Below are 16,358 nucleotides of genomic sequence, written 5' to 3'. Positions count from 1 at the left end.
AAGAAATTGAGACCGAGAACTTGTTTGCAGTTCTTGCGGTCGCGCCTACCTCATCAATAAACGTGTCGGGGAGAACTGCCTCTCCTCCACCCTACGATGAGTGGTGTGATCAGTAAAGCAGATCACCTGAGAGCCAATTGGTGCCCAGCCGGTGCAGCTACATATTAATGATAGTTCAGTAAATGCTTACAACACACATTCCACAGTATTTTACTTGAGGTACGTGCCTGTCGTCATCACAAACGTTTTATTACACCTTGGTGTGTTGGCATGTTTAGAGCTCCTTCTAGAGGAGCTCATCCTGGTAAGAAATGTCAACGTGGAGGTGACTTGACACCGTCACCGTGTCACGTCACAATTGTTGATTGAGTGAACAGAGTTGTCTTATCTCAACACAACCTTGAATACCATCTCTCCTTCAGACCTATCCTAAATGTATATTGTACTTGTCCACATGCCTTCTTTTAGCAACAAAATTTGTGGTATTTTGTGTTCTGTAAGATGCAGGAACAAACACAATTGTCTTATGTGAGTAGAGCCCTGATTACCACTCTTCCATCACTTAGTATACTACAATTCTTTATTAGCTGTCCACAACTGTCTAACACTTTAAAGGATGTGTGTATGAGCATGTAGTGTTTTGTGTAGGTCAGCCTGTATGGTCTATAGACAGACAGATACTTCTATAAGCAATAACATTTCTGCAGTGTGCTTTTCTGTGAGGTGCATCAATGAACGCACTTGTCTCACACATCACAAACAACAACTAACCCTGAACGTCACTACTCATTCATCACTCAACATTTCAAATTTCTTTTCTATTTGTCCACATCCTTCTATAAACAAAAAACTGTGTAATATGATGATTTGTAAGGTGCATGAGTGAATATTATGTGAATGCTCACACCTGAAGCAGGCCTTGGACTCTCTCAAGGGCCTTCTCATTAAATCGGTCTTATTGTAATTTGAACTGTGGATATATATGCAACTAAATTCATAATGCTGATGGTAAATTTTAATGGTTTATCTGCATTTTGAGGTCAGCAGATTAAAAAGATAGAAGTAATATAGATATGTTGAAGGCAGACTTAGTGGTGGCCCCCAACCTTGTGAGAGAGAGAGAGAGAGAGAGAGAGAGAGAGAGAGAGAGAGAGAGAGAGAGAGAGAGAGAGAGAGAGAGAGAGAGAGAGAGAGAGCGCTATTAATTAATATACCTTTGCTTGAAAAACACACACATACAAGATTCCTTTGAGAGAGAGAGACAGACAGACAGACAGACAAGGGAAAGATTTGTTTACATACGTTTTCTTTTATAAGTTGCTGTCCCGTTCTCTGAGTTTGCAACGGATACTCAAGTAAACTATATCATGTCCCACCAATACTCTCTCTCTCTCTCTCTCTCTCTCTCTCTCTCTCTCTCTCTCTCTCTCTCTCTCTCTCTCTCTCTCTCTCTCTCTCTCTCTCTCTCTCTCTCTCTCTCTCTCTCTCTCTCTCTCTCTCTCTCTCTCTCTCTCTCTCTCTCTCTCTCTCTCTCTCTCTCTCTCTCTCTCTCTCTCTCTCTCTCTCTCTCTCTCTCTCTCTCTCTCTCTCTCTCTCTCTCTCTCTCTCTCTCTCTCTCTCTCTCTCTCTCTCTCTCTCTCTCTCTCTCTCTCTCTCTCTCTCTCTCTCTCTCTCTCTCTCTCTCTCTCTCTCTCTCTCTCTCTCTCTCTCTCTCTCTCTCTCTCTCTCTCTCTCTCTCTCTCTCTCTCTCTCTCTCTCTCTCTCTCTCTCTCTCTCTCTCTCTCTCTCTCTCTCTCTCTCTCTCTCTCTCTCTCTCTCTCTCTCTCTCTCTCTCTCTCTCTCTCTCTCTCTCTCTCTCTCTCTCTCTCTCTCTCTCTCTCTCTCTCTCTCTCTCTCTCTCTCTCTCTCTCTCTCTCTCTCTCTCTCTCTCTCTCTCTCTCTCTCTCTCTCTCTCTCTCTCTCTCTCTCTCTCTCTCTCTCTCTCTCTCATAAATAGATAAGTTTACACATTTGCAAAACACATGAAACTTTGTGCTCTCTCTCTCTCTCTCTCTCTCTCTCTCTCTCTCTCTCTCTCTCTTGCATATCTTATCTAAGCAAGCATCAAGATTTTTAGATAGATATGCATGAGAGAGAGAGAGAGAGAGAGAGAGAGAGAGAGAGAGAGAGAGAGAGAGAGAGAGAGAGAGAGAGAGAGAGAGTTGTACATTGCATATGAATATTTAACGCTCTCTCTCTCTCTCTCTCTCTCTCTCTCTCTCTCTCTCTCTCTCTCTCTCTCTCATTTAGTACAATTTCTATACAGGTTAAAATTAATTAAGAAAGGAGATAGATAGATAGAGAGAGAGAGAGAGAGAGAGAGAGAGAGAGAGAGAGAGAGAGAGAGAGAGAGAGAGAGAGAGAGAGAGAGAGAGAGAGAGAGAGAGGAAAAATCAATCTAATGGAATTTTCTCTATTTTCAGGTGAGTGAAAAAAGATTTAATTTTCATAAGCTGTTAAGGTAAGATTAATTATTATTATTATTATTATTATTATTATTATTATTATTATTATATTTTAGGAAGTCTCACAGTAAATAATAACGTATTTAATAACCCAAAGGAACACGTACAGAAGAATAATAGAATCAAATTATCAGTTGAAAATAAAATTAATCTGAAAAAAAAATCTATCTATAAATAAACATATGGACGAAAAATATAAACAATAACAATATCTAGCAACCCTAGCCCCACTCCTCCCCCTACCAACTGAAGCCCTTGCAATCCTTAGTACCCCACGGGCTTTAAAGGGGCGATGTTGTGCCGCGCAAGCTCTGGCCTGGATAATGTGAGCTATCTATTTTCTCAATTTCCAGGCGGACTTTTAGTGCTGCAAGAACTAGAAATATGAAAAGTGATATGGAAAACTGGAAAAATTGCCCCGTGGTGTTTTATTAAGTGTATTTGTGGAGATATATAGAAAAATGTGAAAATTGATGTTTTTTTCTGTTTGAGCGAAAATTAAAGAGAAATGTATGAGATTTAAATGCCACGTGTCACTGTATTGCGAATTGTTATGGGAAATTTTCGTCTGGGGGTGATGTGTTTGCTTGGCACACACACACAGAGAGAGAGAGAGAGAGAGAGAGAGAGAGAGAGAGAGAGAGAGAGAGAGAGAGAGAGAGAGAGAGAGGCAGTCAAGCAGACACTGAAATTCTCTCTCTCTCTCTCTCTCTCTCTCTCTCTCTCTCTCTCTCTCTCTCTCTCTCTCTCTCTCTCTCTCTCTCTCTCTCTCTCTCCCTTCTCAGATCGATAGTAAAATGTTTGTATTTTAGAGAGAGAGAGAGAGAGAGAGAGAGAGAGAGAGAGAGAGAGAGAGAGAGAGAGAGAGAGAGAGAGAGAGAGAGAGAGAGAAAATAAAATACGAAAAAAATTGAAAAAGAGAGAGAGAGAGAGAGAGAGAGAGAGAGAGAGAGAGAGAGAGAGAGAGAGAGAGAGAGAGAGAGAATTTCAGTGTCTGCTTGCCTGCCGCTCTCTGTCTCTCTCTCTCTCTCTCTCTCTCTCTCTCTCTCTCTCTCTCTCTCTCTCTCTCTCTCTCTCTCTCTCTCTCTCTCTCTCTCTGTCGATCTTTAAAGAAGGAGATTAATTCTTGATACAAAAGAGGAGGAGGAGGAAGGGGAGAAGGAGGAGAAGGAGGAGGAAGAGGGGGAAGAGGAGGAGGAGGAGGAGGAGACGACAAGAATCTCAATGTAATAATAATAATAATAATAATAATAATAATAATAATAATAATAATAATAATGATAACAAAAACTAATATTTTTCTCAATTTTCTATTTATTTCCATTAATTTCTTGTAAGTTTTCCTAAAGACTTTGATATAACCCTTCATTTCCCATTATTATTATCATTATTATTATTATTATTATTATTATTATTATTATTATTATTATCATCATCATTATTATTATTATTATTATTATTATCATTATTCCCTATACAATATTCCTTACTAAAACTTTTATAATAATTCTCCTTATGACTTCAGAGATCAGACTGGCTTCCTATTGGTTCGTGGAAATAACGTCACTCCCTTCCCTCTCCATGGTTGGTGGAGAGGTAGTGACGTCATTTGTAAACATTGGGTGACGCTTAAGACAGACACACACACACACACACACAGAGAGAGAGAGAGAGAGAGAGAGAGAGAGAGAGAGAGAGAGAGAGAGAGAGAAATTAAATTTGACACTGTGGATGGAAGAGGTATGGAGGAGGAGGAGGAGGAAGAGGAGGAGGTGGTGGTGGAGGTGTAGAGAGAGAGAGAGAGAGAGAGCACCACCACCACCACAACACTGCCTTTAAACACTAAATCCGCCCATAAAGCTAGGCCTATCTAAACCCAGCATAGGCTTAGTTAAGCTTACCACAGCCTACCACAGCCTACCAGAACCACATCTGCCCACTGACACCCTCCTTAACCTGTGTGTGTGTGTACGTATGTGTGTCTGTTAGCACCCTGACACCTGTTTAGCACCTGTGTAGTTAATTAGGTGTGTGTGTGTGTGTGTGTGTGTGTGTGTGTGTGTGTGTGTGTGTGTGTGTGTGTGTCACCGTCTTTCAGTCATTATAACACCAAGAATTATTTAATGAGAACAAACCTGCAAACTTTAATGAACACACCTGTTAAATTTACAATCTTTAGAGAGACGTAGGTGAAGAGGGGACCTGGTAGAAGTGTTTAAGTGGTAAAAGGGTTATAACAAGGCAAACAAGCAAAATTCTTAGGATCAGCAACCAGGGTAGAACAAGAATTAACGGGTACAAGCTTGAAAAATTTAGGTTTAGGAAGGAGATAGCAAAAAATTGGTTCTCAAATCGATTGGTAGATGAGTTAACGAACTCAGTAATCATGTAGTTAGTGGTAGGACACTAGACAGCTTTAAGAGAAGATTAGATATTAGATATTAGATAGATCCATGGGAATAGTAGATGGAAATAGGTAGGTGTGTTTCATAGAGGGACTGCCACGTGTAAGCCTGCTCCCTTCTTGCACCTTCCATTATTTACTATGTTCTTATGTATGTTCACCTCAGACTGATTGTAACACCTGCAAATGTTAATTGAGCCACAGAACACCTGAGAACATTGATATTTGCACCTGGAATAGTTAAATAGCGCTTAAGATCAATATTGCGCTGGAAAATCACCTTGAAATCACTTGAAAAACAGAATTACCACTTGAAAACACATGACAAACTTAATTAAATGACCGAAAACACTTGAGGAAAATTAATAAACACCTTAAGAGATTTAATTAATACTTGAAAACTAGAATACCACTTGAAAACACTAACCTAACCTAACCTAACCTAACCAAACTAACCTAACCTAACCTAACCTTTGTGACTTAATTAACACTTGAAAAATACCTTAATTAACACTTGAAAACTAGAATACCACTTGAAAACACTAACCTAACCTAACCTAACCTAACCTAACTAACCTAACCTAACCTAACCTAACCTAACCTAACCTTTGTGACTTAATTAACACTTGAAAAATTACCTTCAAAACTGAAATACTACTTGAAAAACACTTGAAAACACATTTGTGACTTAATTAACCTTTGAAAAACACCTTGAAAACTGGAATACCTTTTCAAAACAGCTGAAAACATCTTTGAGACTTAATTAACACTTGAAAACACCTTTGTGACTTAATTAACACTTGAAAAATTACCTTCAAAACTGAAATACCACTTGAAAAACACTTGAAAACACCTTTGTGACTTAATTAACATTTGAAAGTTTAATTATCACTTGAAAAAAACACTTGAAATTTTTTAATCATTACCTGGAAAACCTTTGAAACTTAATTATCACTTAGAAAGGAAAAAAGAAACTTGGAAAATTAAATAAAACCACTTGAAAACACTAACAATTATAAAAAAAAGACCCAGAACTAAAAACAAATAATAACTACCTGGAATTTATCAGAAAAAAACTCATTATTTCACCTGGAACGACTTTTGGAACCACTTGAGCGCACCTGTCACCCACTTAGCACCACCACCACCACCACCACAAGCCACTGGAACCACCTAGTACCACCTGAAATCCTGGAATCTACACTTTCACCCCGTACTGAAATCTGGAATAACCTGGAATTGTGTTGCAGCATTTAGAAGTGTCTGAGTTAAAACATTTCTTCAATACTCCAACTGTCACTATCAAAATACACTTATAAACACTTAGAACACATCAAAACATACTCAAAACACACTCAAAACCACTCTAAACATCCCAAAACACACTTAAACACATAAAAAAACATACCAAAACACTTAAATACACCAAAACACACTTAAAACACACTTAAACACACCAAAACACACTCAAACACACACCAAAACATACCAGAACACTTAAACACACTCAAAATACTCCCAAACACACTCAAAACATACCAACACACACTTAAACACTCAAAATACTCCCAAACACACTTAAAACACCTTCAAACACACCCAAACACACTCAAAACATTCCCAAACACACTCAAACATACCTAAACACACCCCAAAATACCTCAAAATACCTCAAAAAACATCCCAAATATATCTTCCTAAAACACTTGAACACACACATGGCTACCCATCACTGAAACTCAGCAACCCATCTCTTAAACACAAGGATATCCCATTTAAAACACCCATTCCTACACCTCCATTCCTGCCCATTCCTGCCCATTCCAGCTCCAGTCAGCTTTTCCCCCAATCCTGTGCCTTCCAGTCAGTTCTGCCTTATTCCAGCACAATTCCAGTCTCTGCTGTATTCCTATTAAATTCCAGTCAATTTTGGCCCATTTCCACCCATTCCTGTTAGATTTTCCTGTATTCCCAATCCATTCCAGTCTTGCTTCCCTTTATTTCCAGTCTGCTTAGCCCAATTCCAGCCCCATCTACCCCAATTCCAGTACCCCCCAATTTCTCCCCATCTCAGCCCATCACTGCTACACCCAACTTTAAAACACTGATCCAAACACCCGTTTAACTGCCCTCCCCAACCCTCACACACCCCTCAACACACACACACACACACACACACACACACACACACACACACACACACACACACACAAAGATACCAATAAACACACCTAAAATATTTTAAAACACACAAAAAACACTAGATACACATCTAAACACACCCAAGACAGCTTCAGGCACACTCAAAACACCCCAAAATTTATCCAAAACACCACATAACTTACCCAGACACCCCCAGGACCCCCAAACACCCCACCATGCCTCTCTCAATCACCAGTCACCACCACCTCAGCCCCACCATCAACATGTACAGCAAGGAAGGCGCAGGGGACTCGGGCCCTGGCAGACACCACACTGGGGACTACCTGGCACCCTTAGCTTCTGTAGATCTGTCCCGTGTCAACACCCCTGGCGGATCACCCTCCCCATGACCCGGCCATCACCCCGCCCTTGAGGACCCCAATTGGAAGCCCCCGGAGGACCAAGGGATGTTGCTGAGGTCACACCTGATTCCGGAATCTTGACACCCCTTCAAGATTCCGAGCCGTTTAACGAAGAGCCGCCCGACAGGTTTGTTTTGTGTGTGTGTGTAGGTTTGTACGGCTCCACTGGGTTGGGGAGTGTTGTTTGGGGAGGTGTGGTGTCAGCTATTGTGTTCCAGAGAGGCTTGGTTCATGTTTGTGTAGGTTTGGCAAGTGTGTTTTTGCTTTATATATATATATATCTTTGGTTTTTATCTTATTGTCTTATCTTCTTCTTCTTCTTCTTCTATTTGCCTTTCTTCTTGTTCTTCTTATTCATGTTTTTCTTGTTCTTATTCTTATTATTCTTCTCTTTCTGCCTCCTCCTTCTCCTTCCCCCTTCTTTCTCCTCCTCCTCCTCTGTCTTTTGTTATCCTCCTCCTCCTCCTCCTCCTCCTTCTCCTCCTCCTCCTCCTCCTCCTTCTCCTCCTCCTCCTCCTCCTCCTCCTCCTCCTCCTTCCTAACCTCTCTCCTCTTTCCAGGTACTGCCTTGTGTTCCTGACCTTAGTTGTGCACAGAGTCTGAACACTGATGCCTCGGAATATGTTCATCACTGCCAAGAACGTACGTAGAGAGAGAGAGAGAGAGAGAGAGAGAGAGAGAGAGAGAGAGAGAGAGAGTTGTATTATCAATCATTCCCTATTCATTCTTTATTTCTTATTTTTGTTATTATTATTTTGTGTATCATTGAAGTGTATGTGTGTGTGTGTGTGTGAGAGAGAGAGAGAGAGAGACAGAATATTAAACTAATTTATCTTATATGAATTATATATAAGGGGTGATTACATATTGGGGTGAGGGGGTGAGGGACACGTCTGAGTTAGTGTGGGTGTGTTTGGGTGTGTTTGGAGGTGTGTGGTGTTGTCTGGGTGTGTGTGTGTGTGTTTGCGGGTGTGTGGTGGTGTCTGGGTGTGTGTGTGTGTGTTTGCGGGTGTGTGGTGGTGTCTGGGTGTGTGTGGGTGTGTTTGCGGGTGTGTGGTGTTGTCTGGGTGTGTGTGGGTGTGTTTGGGGTTGTTCAGAGGTGTTTGGAAGTGTAAAGGAAATGAAGTTAATAATGACTAAGAAATGAAGGAATTACAGAGAGAGAGAGAGAGAGAGAGAGAGAGAGAGAGAGAGAGAGAGAGAGAGAGAGAGAGAGAGAGAGAGAGAGAGAGAGAGAGAGAGAGAGAGAGAGAGAGAGAGAGAGAGAGAGAGACATGTTTAGAAGAAGGAAGGAAGGAAGGAAGGAAAAGATTGAGAAACAGTAGAAAGAATTAATAAAAATATGAGAGAGAGAGAGAGAGAGAGAGAGAGAGAGAGAGAGAGAGAGAGAGAGAGAGAGAGAGAGAGAGAGAGAGAGAGAGAGAGAGTTACCTTTAATTACTATGGGGAAAAAGAAAATTAAGTCAGATTTTTAAAGATAATAATTTTTTTCTTCTTAATTAAGGGTGAACTAATTGTCTTCCTCCTCCTCCTCCTCCTCCTCCTTTTCTTCTTCCTCTTCTTCCTTCTCCTTTTCCTTCCCCTTCTACCTATTCACCAGTGTTTTCTCAAGGGTGTAATTGCAGAAATGTTGTTAATCTGTCACTGGAACCTTAAAAACACCCTTGAAAACCTGTGTTAGTTCAATGAGAGCCTTTTAAAAGAGTGTTTCTCCTGTTAATAATATAGAAATGTTATTAATCTGTCTCTAGAACCTTAAAAACCCCCTTGAAAACCTGCATCACTTCAATTACAGCCTTTGGAAAGTAGTGGAGGTTCTCAAGAGTGTTTCTCCTGTTAATAATATAGAAATGTTATTAATCTGTCACTAGAACCTTAAAAACACCCTTGAAAACCTCCACCACTTCAACTAGAGAGAGAGAGAGAGAGAGAGAGAGAGAGAGAGAGAGAGAGAGAGAGAGAGAGAGAGAGAGAGAGAGATTCTAACTTAAACCTTGCACTAATAATAACCTAGATTAAAAACACACGTCTACTTTGATGATTGCAGAGGAAGACAGGAGGAGGAGGAGGAGGAGGAGGAAGAGGAGGAGGAGGAGGATAAATAATTTAGTTTCTATCTGTTTTTTTCTTTATCTCTTCCTTATCTTCTCTCCTCCTCCTCCTCCTCCTCCTCCTCCTCATCACCATCACCATTCCTGCTAACCCATTCCCCTCCCATTACAGTTGCCATTGGGATCTTCCAGAACACAGTGTATGGGACAGCTGCCCATCTCCCATTTAGCTACACGGTGGCGGTGGTGCTGGGCTCGGTAAGTGATGTCAAAACACATCCAAACACATGTAAACACCTCAAAACACACCCAAACACACCTAAAACACACTCAAACACACCCAAAACACACCCAAAACACACCCCACACCTCAAAACACAGCCTGACATACAGCCAGAAGTTACTGGGGTCTTCAAAGGGGTGTAGTGGAAGTTACTGGGATCTTCAAAGGCTGTAGTGGAAGTTACTGGGGTCTTCAAAGGCTGTGGTAGAAATTACTGGAGTTTTCAAAGGCTCTAGTAGAAGTTATTGGGGTTTTCAAAGGCTGTAGTGGAAGTTACTGGGGTCTTCAAAGGGCTCACTCCTAGTTCAAAATTTTGTTCCTCAATATTATTAATTCTCTCTCTCTCTCTCTCTTGAAGTTTTCTATTATTTTCTCTCAAATTAAAGAGGGGTGGTGGAGTTTGACCTCTCTATACCTCACCTGCCTATCACTGAAACTTTTGAATGGAGTCTACTTTAGGAGATATTGGCAGGTTAGGTGGTCACAGATATACCTCCCTTAGCTGAATTTACCGAGTAATTGAAATAACTATGTTTTCAGTTTGGTCTCCCACACACACACAGACAAAATTAAGTCTTTAAAAATACGATATAATTGCTAATATCTTGTGTGGAGTAGGTAATGTAGGCTTCACACATAAACAAACTTGAGTCTTTAGAGAATAAGTTATAATTCCTAATATCTTGTGTGGGAAAATGTTTTGGATTCATTTTAATTAAGTCATCCTCACCCATAAAACAAAGTTGAGTTAGAGGATATGATAAACAGATTACATGAAGCATTTATCAGACTGAAATGTGTTAGGCTTCAATACTGTAAAATGTTTTGGGACCGTAAGTAAAGCAGATATGTAAAGCCAGGAGTGTTCTAGAGCAAACAGTTTTTATCTTAAGTACAGCCACTGGGATTATTTGTGTGTAATGAAGATTTGTAGACCAAGAAATTCCCCCATCCACCCAAATAAAAAAATAAAAAAGATTTATATAATTGGATTGGTTCATCATTAACATTGTCACTAAGGCATTACAAAATAAGAAAATGAGAAATTAATAATGGGAAAAAATACGAAAAAGGCCAGAGATAAATGCTAAAATAACCATAACAAAGAAAATATTTAAGCCCGCGGTCTCTTCCCCTTGTAAGTCACGTAGCACAGGGTCAGGAATGGTTTGGCTTCAAAATGTGGCTTTTTTTTTCCTGCTCCCTCCTTCAGCTGCACTTTTCCCGCGGTGAGTAGAAAGATTAAGGTTAAGGGAATGTACAGATGCCTCGGTGTGCACTTAAATAGAGGAATTGTGCAAATACAGAATAGATATTTGTTTCCATTTGGGATTCTGTTGGTTTCTTGAGATTAATGAAGTTTTTGGTAGGAATTTGTCACTATAAGTAGCATATCCCATCAATGCAAGCTCATGAAAGACTGTCTACATTTAAAACCTTAATTTCTTAATAACAGGCTGGTGTGACTTGTATAAGGTTATTAATTTGATACTGCATGGCAAGATGTGTAGCAATGGGTGATCTTTTACCGTTTCACTGTGACACAAAGCAATTAGCAGTGCCAGAAGCAATGTGTGGAGTCCTTATAAGCATAACTGTAACAGAAATTAATAACTGGGAACCCATTTTGACTAAGCCATAAGCCCAGTCATCCTGGGACCACATTCCTTCATGAGTGGCACCAGGTTAGGTGGTGGTAGTGGTGGTTAGGTTAGGTTAATGACTCCCTAGGGTGTGTGTGTGTGTGTGTGTGTGTGTGTGTGTGTGTGTGTGTGTGTGTGTGTGTGTGTGTGTGTGTGTGTGTGTGTGTGTGTTATATATGCTTGTTTTTTTTTTTTTTTTTTTTTTTTTTTTTTTTTTTTTAGGGTGTGGTATAAAATTTCAGTTTAACAAAGTACATGCACTGTTGTTTTTGTGTTCCTGTGCCCCAGTCAAGCTTGAGTAGCTGGCTTGAGAGAGAGAGAGAGAGATAAACCACTTTTCACATTCCTTGTCTAAGAATGTCTAAGAATTGTCTAAGAATGAGAATTAGAATATTATGAAAACAGGGCTTTGCTGAGGTCATTAACCTAACCTAAACTACCTTCATTAACCTCCTTCATTAACCTAATTTAACCAAAAATGACCTAGCCTAATAAGTACTAATTTGCAAGTATTCACTAAGTTAACTTGTACCGGGAAGGTCTCGTGTCTCGGGTCACTTCAAAGGAACACTTCAAGGGAATATTCATGAGGTGTGTGTGTGTGTGTGTGTGTGTGTGTGTGTGTAATAATAATAATAATAATAAAGGGTTTATTCTTTAGGCAGTCAACAAACTGAAAATGTACATTGGTGGTGGGGAAATACTTGACATTAATCCTAAAGGTAAGTCAAATCTAGAAGAGACTATTGATTGATGGCTCACACCATGGTGGGAATCGCACTGAGTCTGTACCGGTCCGTACGTGGCACCTTTAGGGGCGTCATCTTGTTGTGGTGTCTGGTGGCACGAGTAGGCCGAGGCGCGTCAGGCGGCAGCATGTTTCTGAGACGTGTGTGTGTGTGTGTGTGTGTGTGTGTGTGTGTGTGTGTGTGTGTGTGTGTGTGTGTCTGTGTGTGTGAGAGAGTGAGAGAGAGCTTATTTTCTTGTTAGGTGAGGTGAGTGTAGGTTAGGTTAGGTTAGGTTAGGTTCAAGGGAATATTCATGAGGTGTGTGTGTGTGTGTGTGTGTGTGTGTGTGTGTGTGTGTGTGTGTGTGTGTGTGTGTGTGTGTGAGAGAGAGGTTATTTTGTTGTTATGTGAGGTGAGTGTAGGTAGGTTAATGCAGACTGTATATTGAAATATTTCAAGGCAGCTGTGTTATTAATATGCATTGAATACACATTGACACATTGATATGGTGTTATTTGGGAGGGACTAAAGGGCATTTTAATATAATTTTAATGTTAATTTATGGGTGCAGCTAACTAAGGTTTTGTACGTTGGAGAGTGTTGGGCTGCATTCATATCCTGTGTGGTGCCTCACCTTGCATTGTACTCATATTCATTCCAGACAGATAGCCAACCTTTGAACAAGAAATAACGGGTTCAAGCTTGAAAAATTTAGGTTTAGGAAGGAGATAGGAAAAAATTGGTTCTCAAATCGAGTGGTAGATGAGTGGAACGGACTCAGTAATCATGTAGTTAGTGGTAGGACACTAGACAGCTTTAAGAGAAGATTAGACAAGTTTATGGATGGGGATAGCAGATGGAAATAGGTAGGAGTGTTTCATACAGGGACTGCCACATGTAAGCCTGGTCGCTTCTTGCAGCTTCCGTTATTTCTTATGTTCTTATGTTCTTATGTGATTGTATGGATGGCATATGAATTATTTAATGATCATCAATGTGATTTTCAGACACACTTCAGTCACAAGATGAATGCAGTCAGCTACAGCATGACATAGACAAGCTATAGACAGTTGAGAGAGGAAGAAGTCAGTGGCACCCTCACCTCAGACAAGACAAAGCTAACAATTGATAATGAAAGGTGACATTATTCTCTTTAAAGGACTCTATTATTATTGTACCCATGAAAGCTGTTCTATTTTTTATTTATTTCTCTGTATTATAAGTATTTTGTATGTAAACTCCGATCACAATCTCATATCTTTATCTTGTCCTATCACTCCAATCCCTCCTCAGGATCCCCCTAAGTGAAGGTGCCTCTGGCGTTTTGCCTCTGCTAGTTGGGGGGACCTGAGGAGGTATTTTGCTGATTTTCCTTGGAATGACCACTGCTTCCGTGTCAGAGACCCGTCTTTGTGTGCTGAGCGCATAACAGAGGTGATAGTGTCTGGCATGGAGGCGTACATTCCTCACTCTTTTCTCGTCCTAAACCTTCTAAACCTTGGTTTAACACAGCTTGTTCTCGTGCTATACATGATAGAGAGGTGGCCCACAAAAGGTACTTAAGCCTTCCATCACCAGAATCTCATGCACTTTATATTTCTGGCCGGAACCATGCCAAGTCTGTTCTCCAACTAGCCAAAAACTCCTTCATTAACAGAAAATGTCAAAACCTTTCAAGATCTAACTCCCCTCGTGATTTCTGGCATCTAGCCAAAAATATCTCCAATAACTTTGCTTCTTCTTCTTTCCCTCCTCTATTTCAACCAGATGGCACCACTGCTATCACATCTATTTCTAAAGCTGAACTCTTTGCTCAAACCTTTGCTAAAAACTCTACCTTGGAGGATTCTGGGCTTGTTCCTCCCTCTCCTCCACCCTCTGACTACTTCATGCCACCTATTAAAATTCTTTGCAATGATGTTTTCCATGCCCTCGCTGGCCTAAACCCTCGGAAGGCTTATGGACCTGATGGGGTCCCTCCTATTGTTCTCCGAAACTGTGCCTCCGTGCTTGCACCTTGCCTAGTCAAACTCTTTCAGGTGTGTCTGTCAACATCTACCTTTCCTTCTTGCTGGAAGTTTGCCTACATTCAACCTGTTCCTAAAAAGGGTGACCGTTCTAATCCCTCAAACTACCGTCCTATTGCTTTAATTTCCTGCTTATCTAAAGTTTTTGAATCTATCCTCAACAGGGAGATTCTTAAACATCTATCACTTCACAACCTTCTATCTGATGGCCAGTATGGGTTCCGTCAAGGCCCTACTGGTGATATTCTGGCTTTCCTTACTGAGTCTTGGTCATCCTCTTTTAGAGATTTTGGTGAAACTTTTGCTGTTGCCTTGGACATATCAAAAGCTTTTGATAGAGTCTGGCACAAAGCTTTCATTTCCAAACTATCCTCCTACGGTTTCTATCCTTCTCTCTGTAACTTCATCTCAAGTTTCCTTTCTGACCGTTCTATTGCTGCTGTGGTAGACAGTCACTGTTCTTCTCCTAAATCTGTTAACAGTGGTGTTCCTCAGCGTTCTGTCACCCACTCTCTTCTTATTATTCATTAATGATCTTCTAAACCAAACTTCTTGTCTTATCCACTCCTACGCTGATGATACCACCCTGCACTTTTCCACGTCTTTTCATAGACGTGCAACCCTTCAGGAGGTAAACATATCATGCAGGGAAGCCACAGAACGACTGACTTCTGATCTTTCCAAAATTTCTGATTGGGGCAGAGCAAACTTGGTATTGTTCAATGCCTCAAAAACTCAATTCCTCCATCTATCAACTCAACACAACCTTCCAGACAACTATCCCCTCTTCTTCAATGACACTCAACTGTCCCCTCTTCTACACTGAATATCCTTGGTCTGTCCTTTACTTATAATCTGAACTGGAAACTTCACATCTCATCTCTAGCTAAAACAGCTTCTATGAAGTTAGGTGGTCTGAGACGTCTCCTCCAGTTTTTCTAACCCCCCAGCTGCTAACTCTGTACAAGGGCCTTATCCGTCCATGTATGGAGTATGCTTCACATGTCTGGGGGTTTCACACATACTGCTCTTCTAGACAGGGTGGAATCAAAAGCTTTTCATCTCATCAACTCCTCTCCTCTAACTGACTGTCTTCAGCCTCTCTCTCACTGCCGTAATGTTGCATATCTAGCTGTCTTTTACTGCTATTTTCATGCTAACTGCTCTTCTGATCTTGCTAACTGCATGCCTCCCTCCTTCTGCGGCCTCACTGCACAAGACTTTCTTCTTTCTCTCACCCCTATTCTGTCCACCTCTCTAACGCAAGAGTTAACCAGTATTCTCAATCATTCATCCCTTTCTCTGGTAAACTCTGGAACTCCCTGCCTGCTTCTGTATTTCCACCTTCCTATGACTTGAATTCCTTCAAGAGGGAGGTTTCAAGACACTTATCCATCAATTTTTGACCACTGCTTTGACACTTTATGGGACTGACATTTCAGATGTACTCAAAGCATCTTCATGAAAAGTAAGTGACCACCATTCATCATTGCAAACATCACATTCTAATTCTTTAATCAGCTGAGCAAATTTTTTTGAACAGTGGCACTAGACTTGTAACTCTATTTTCTCTTGCTATGGAAGGGTCTCAGGCATTTAGCAATGGAAGTACATCACTCAAACCTTTGAATCTTTTACTGATTTGCTTTGATAGCTCTACATAAAAATCCAGACATCTCACCCAAAATCTGGAAGCTTCAGATCCAAGTTCCCCTAACACATTTTTATCTGGCAGCATACTCTCTACTTTGCTGCCAAACTACCATTCATTTTCAGGCAGGAAATTGGAACAGTCTTTAAATTCCACTTCAAATGGATCTGACTTTGATTTTAGTATGTCTTTCTTTATATAATTGCTCTGAATTATCAGTTGTATAGCCTTGTTCTCAAAGTGACTCTTCCCTTTTACTCTCTCTCTCTCTCTCTCTCTCTCTCTCTCTCTCTCTCTCTCTCTCTCTCTCTCTCTCTCTCTCTCTCTCTCTCTCTCTCTCTCTCTCTCTCTCTCTCTCTCTCTCTCTCTCTCTCTCTCTTTCTCTCTCAATAGTGAACGTATTGAGAAAATTTTCACACAATGAGTTATCTAAATTGAGAGAGAGAGAGAGAGAGAGAGAGAGAGAGAGAGAGAGAGAGAGAGAGAGAGAGAGAGAGAGAGAG

The 16,358-nt window shown here is 40.7% G+C and overlaps 1 long non-coding RNA gene across 1 annotated transcript in view; it reads left to right on the top strand.

The window, feature by feature from the left end:
* Positions 1-10,847: 10,847 nt before the first annotated feature.
* LOC135098811 (uncharacterized) overlaps positions 10,848-16,358 on the top strand; it is an 8,616-nt gene continuing 3,105 nt past the window's right edge. Inside the window, exons 1-2 of the long non-coding RNA XR_010267404.1 lie at positions 10,848-11,035; positions 13,185-13,315. This is a non-coding gene — a long non-coding RNA (uncharacterized LOC135098811). The remainder of the gene's footprint in view (positions 11,036-13,184; positions 13,316-16,358) is intronic.

Source organism: Scylla paramamosain, unplaced genomic scaffold, assembly GCF_035594125.1.
Source record: "Scylla paramamosain isolate STU-SP2022 unplaced genomic scaffold, ASM3559412v1 Contig82, whole genome shotgun sequence".
NCBI lineage: Eukaryota > Metazoa > Arthropoda > Malacostraca > Decapoda > Portunidae > Scylla > Scylla paramamosain.
This window is presented reverse-complemented; position numbering and strand designations above follow the sequence as displayed.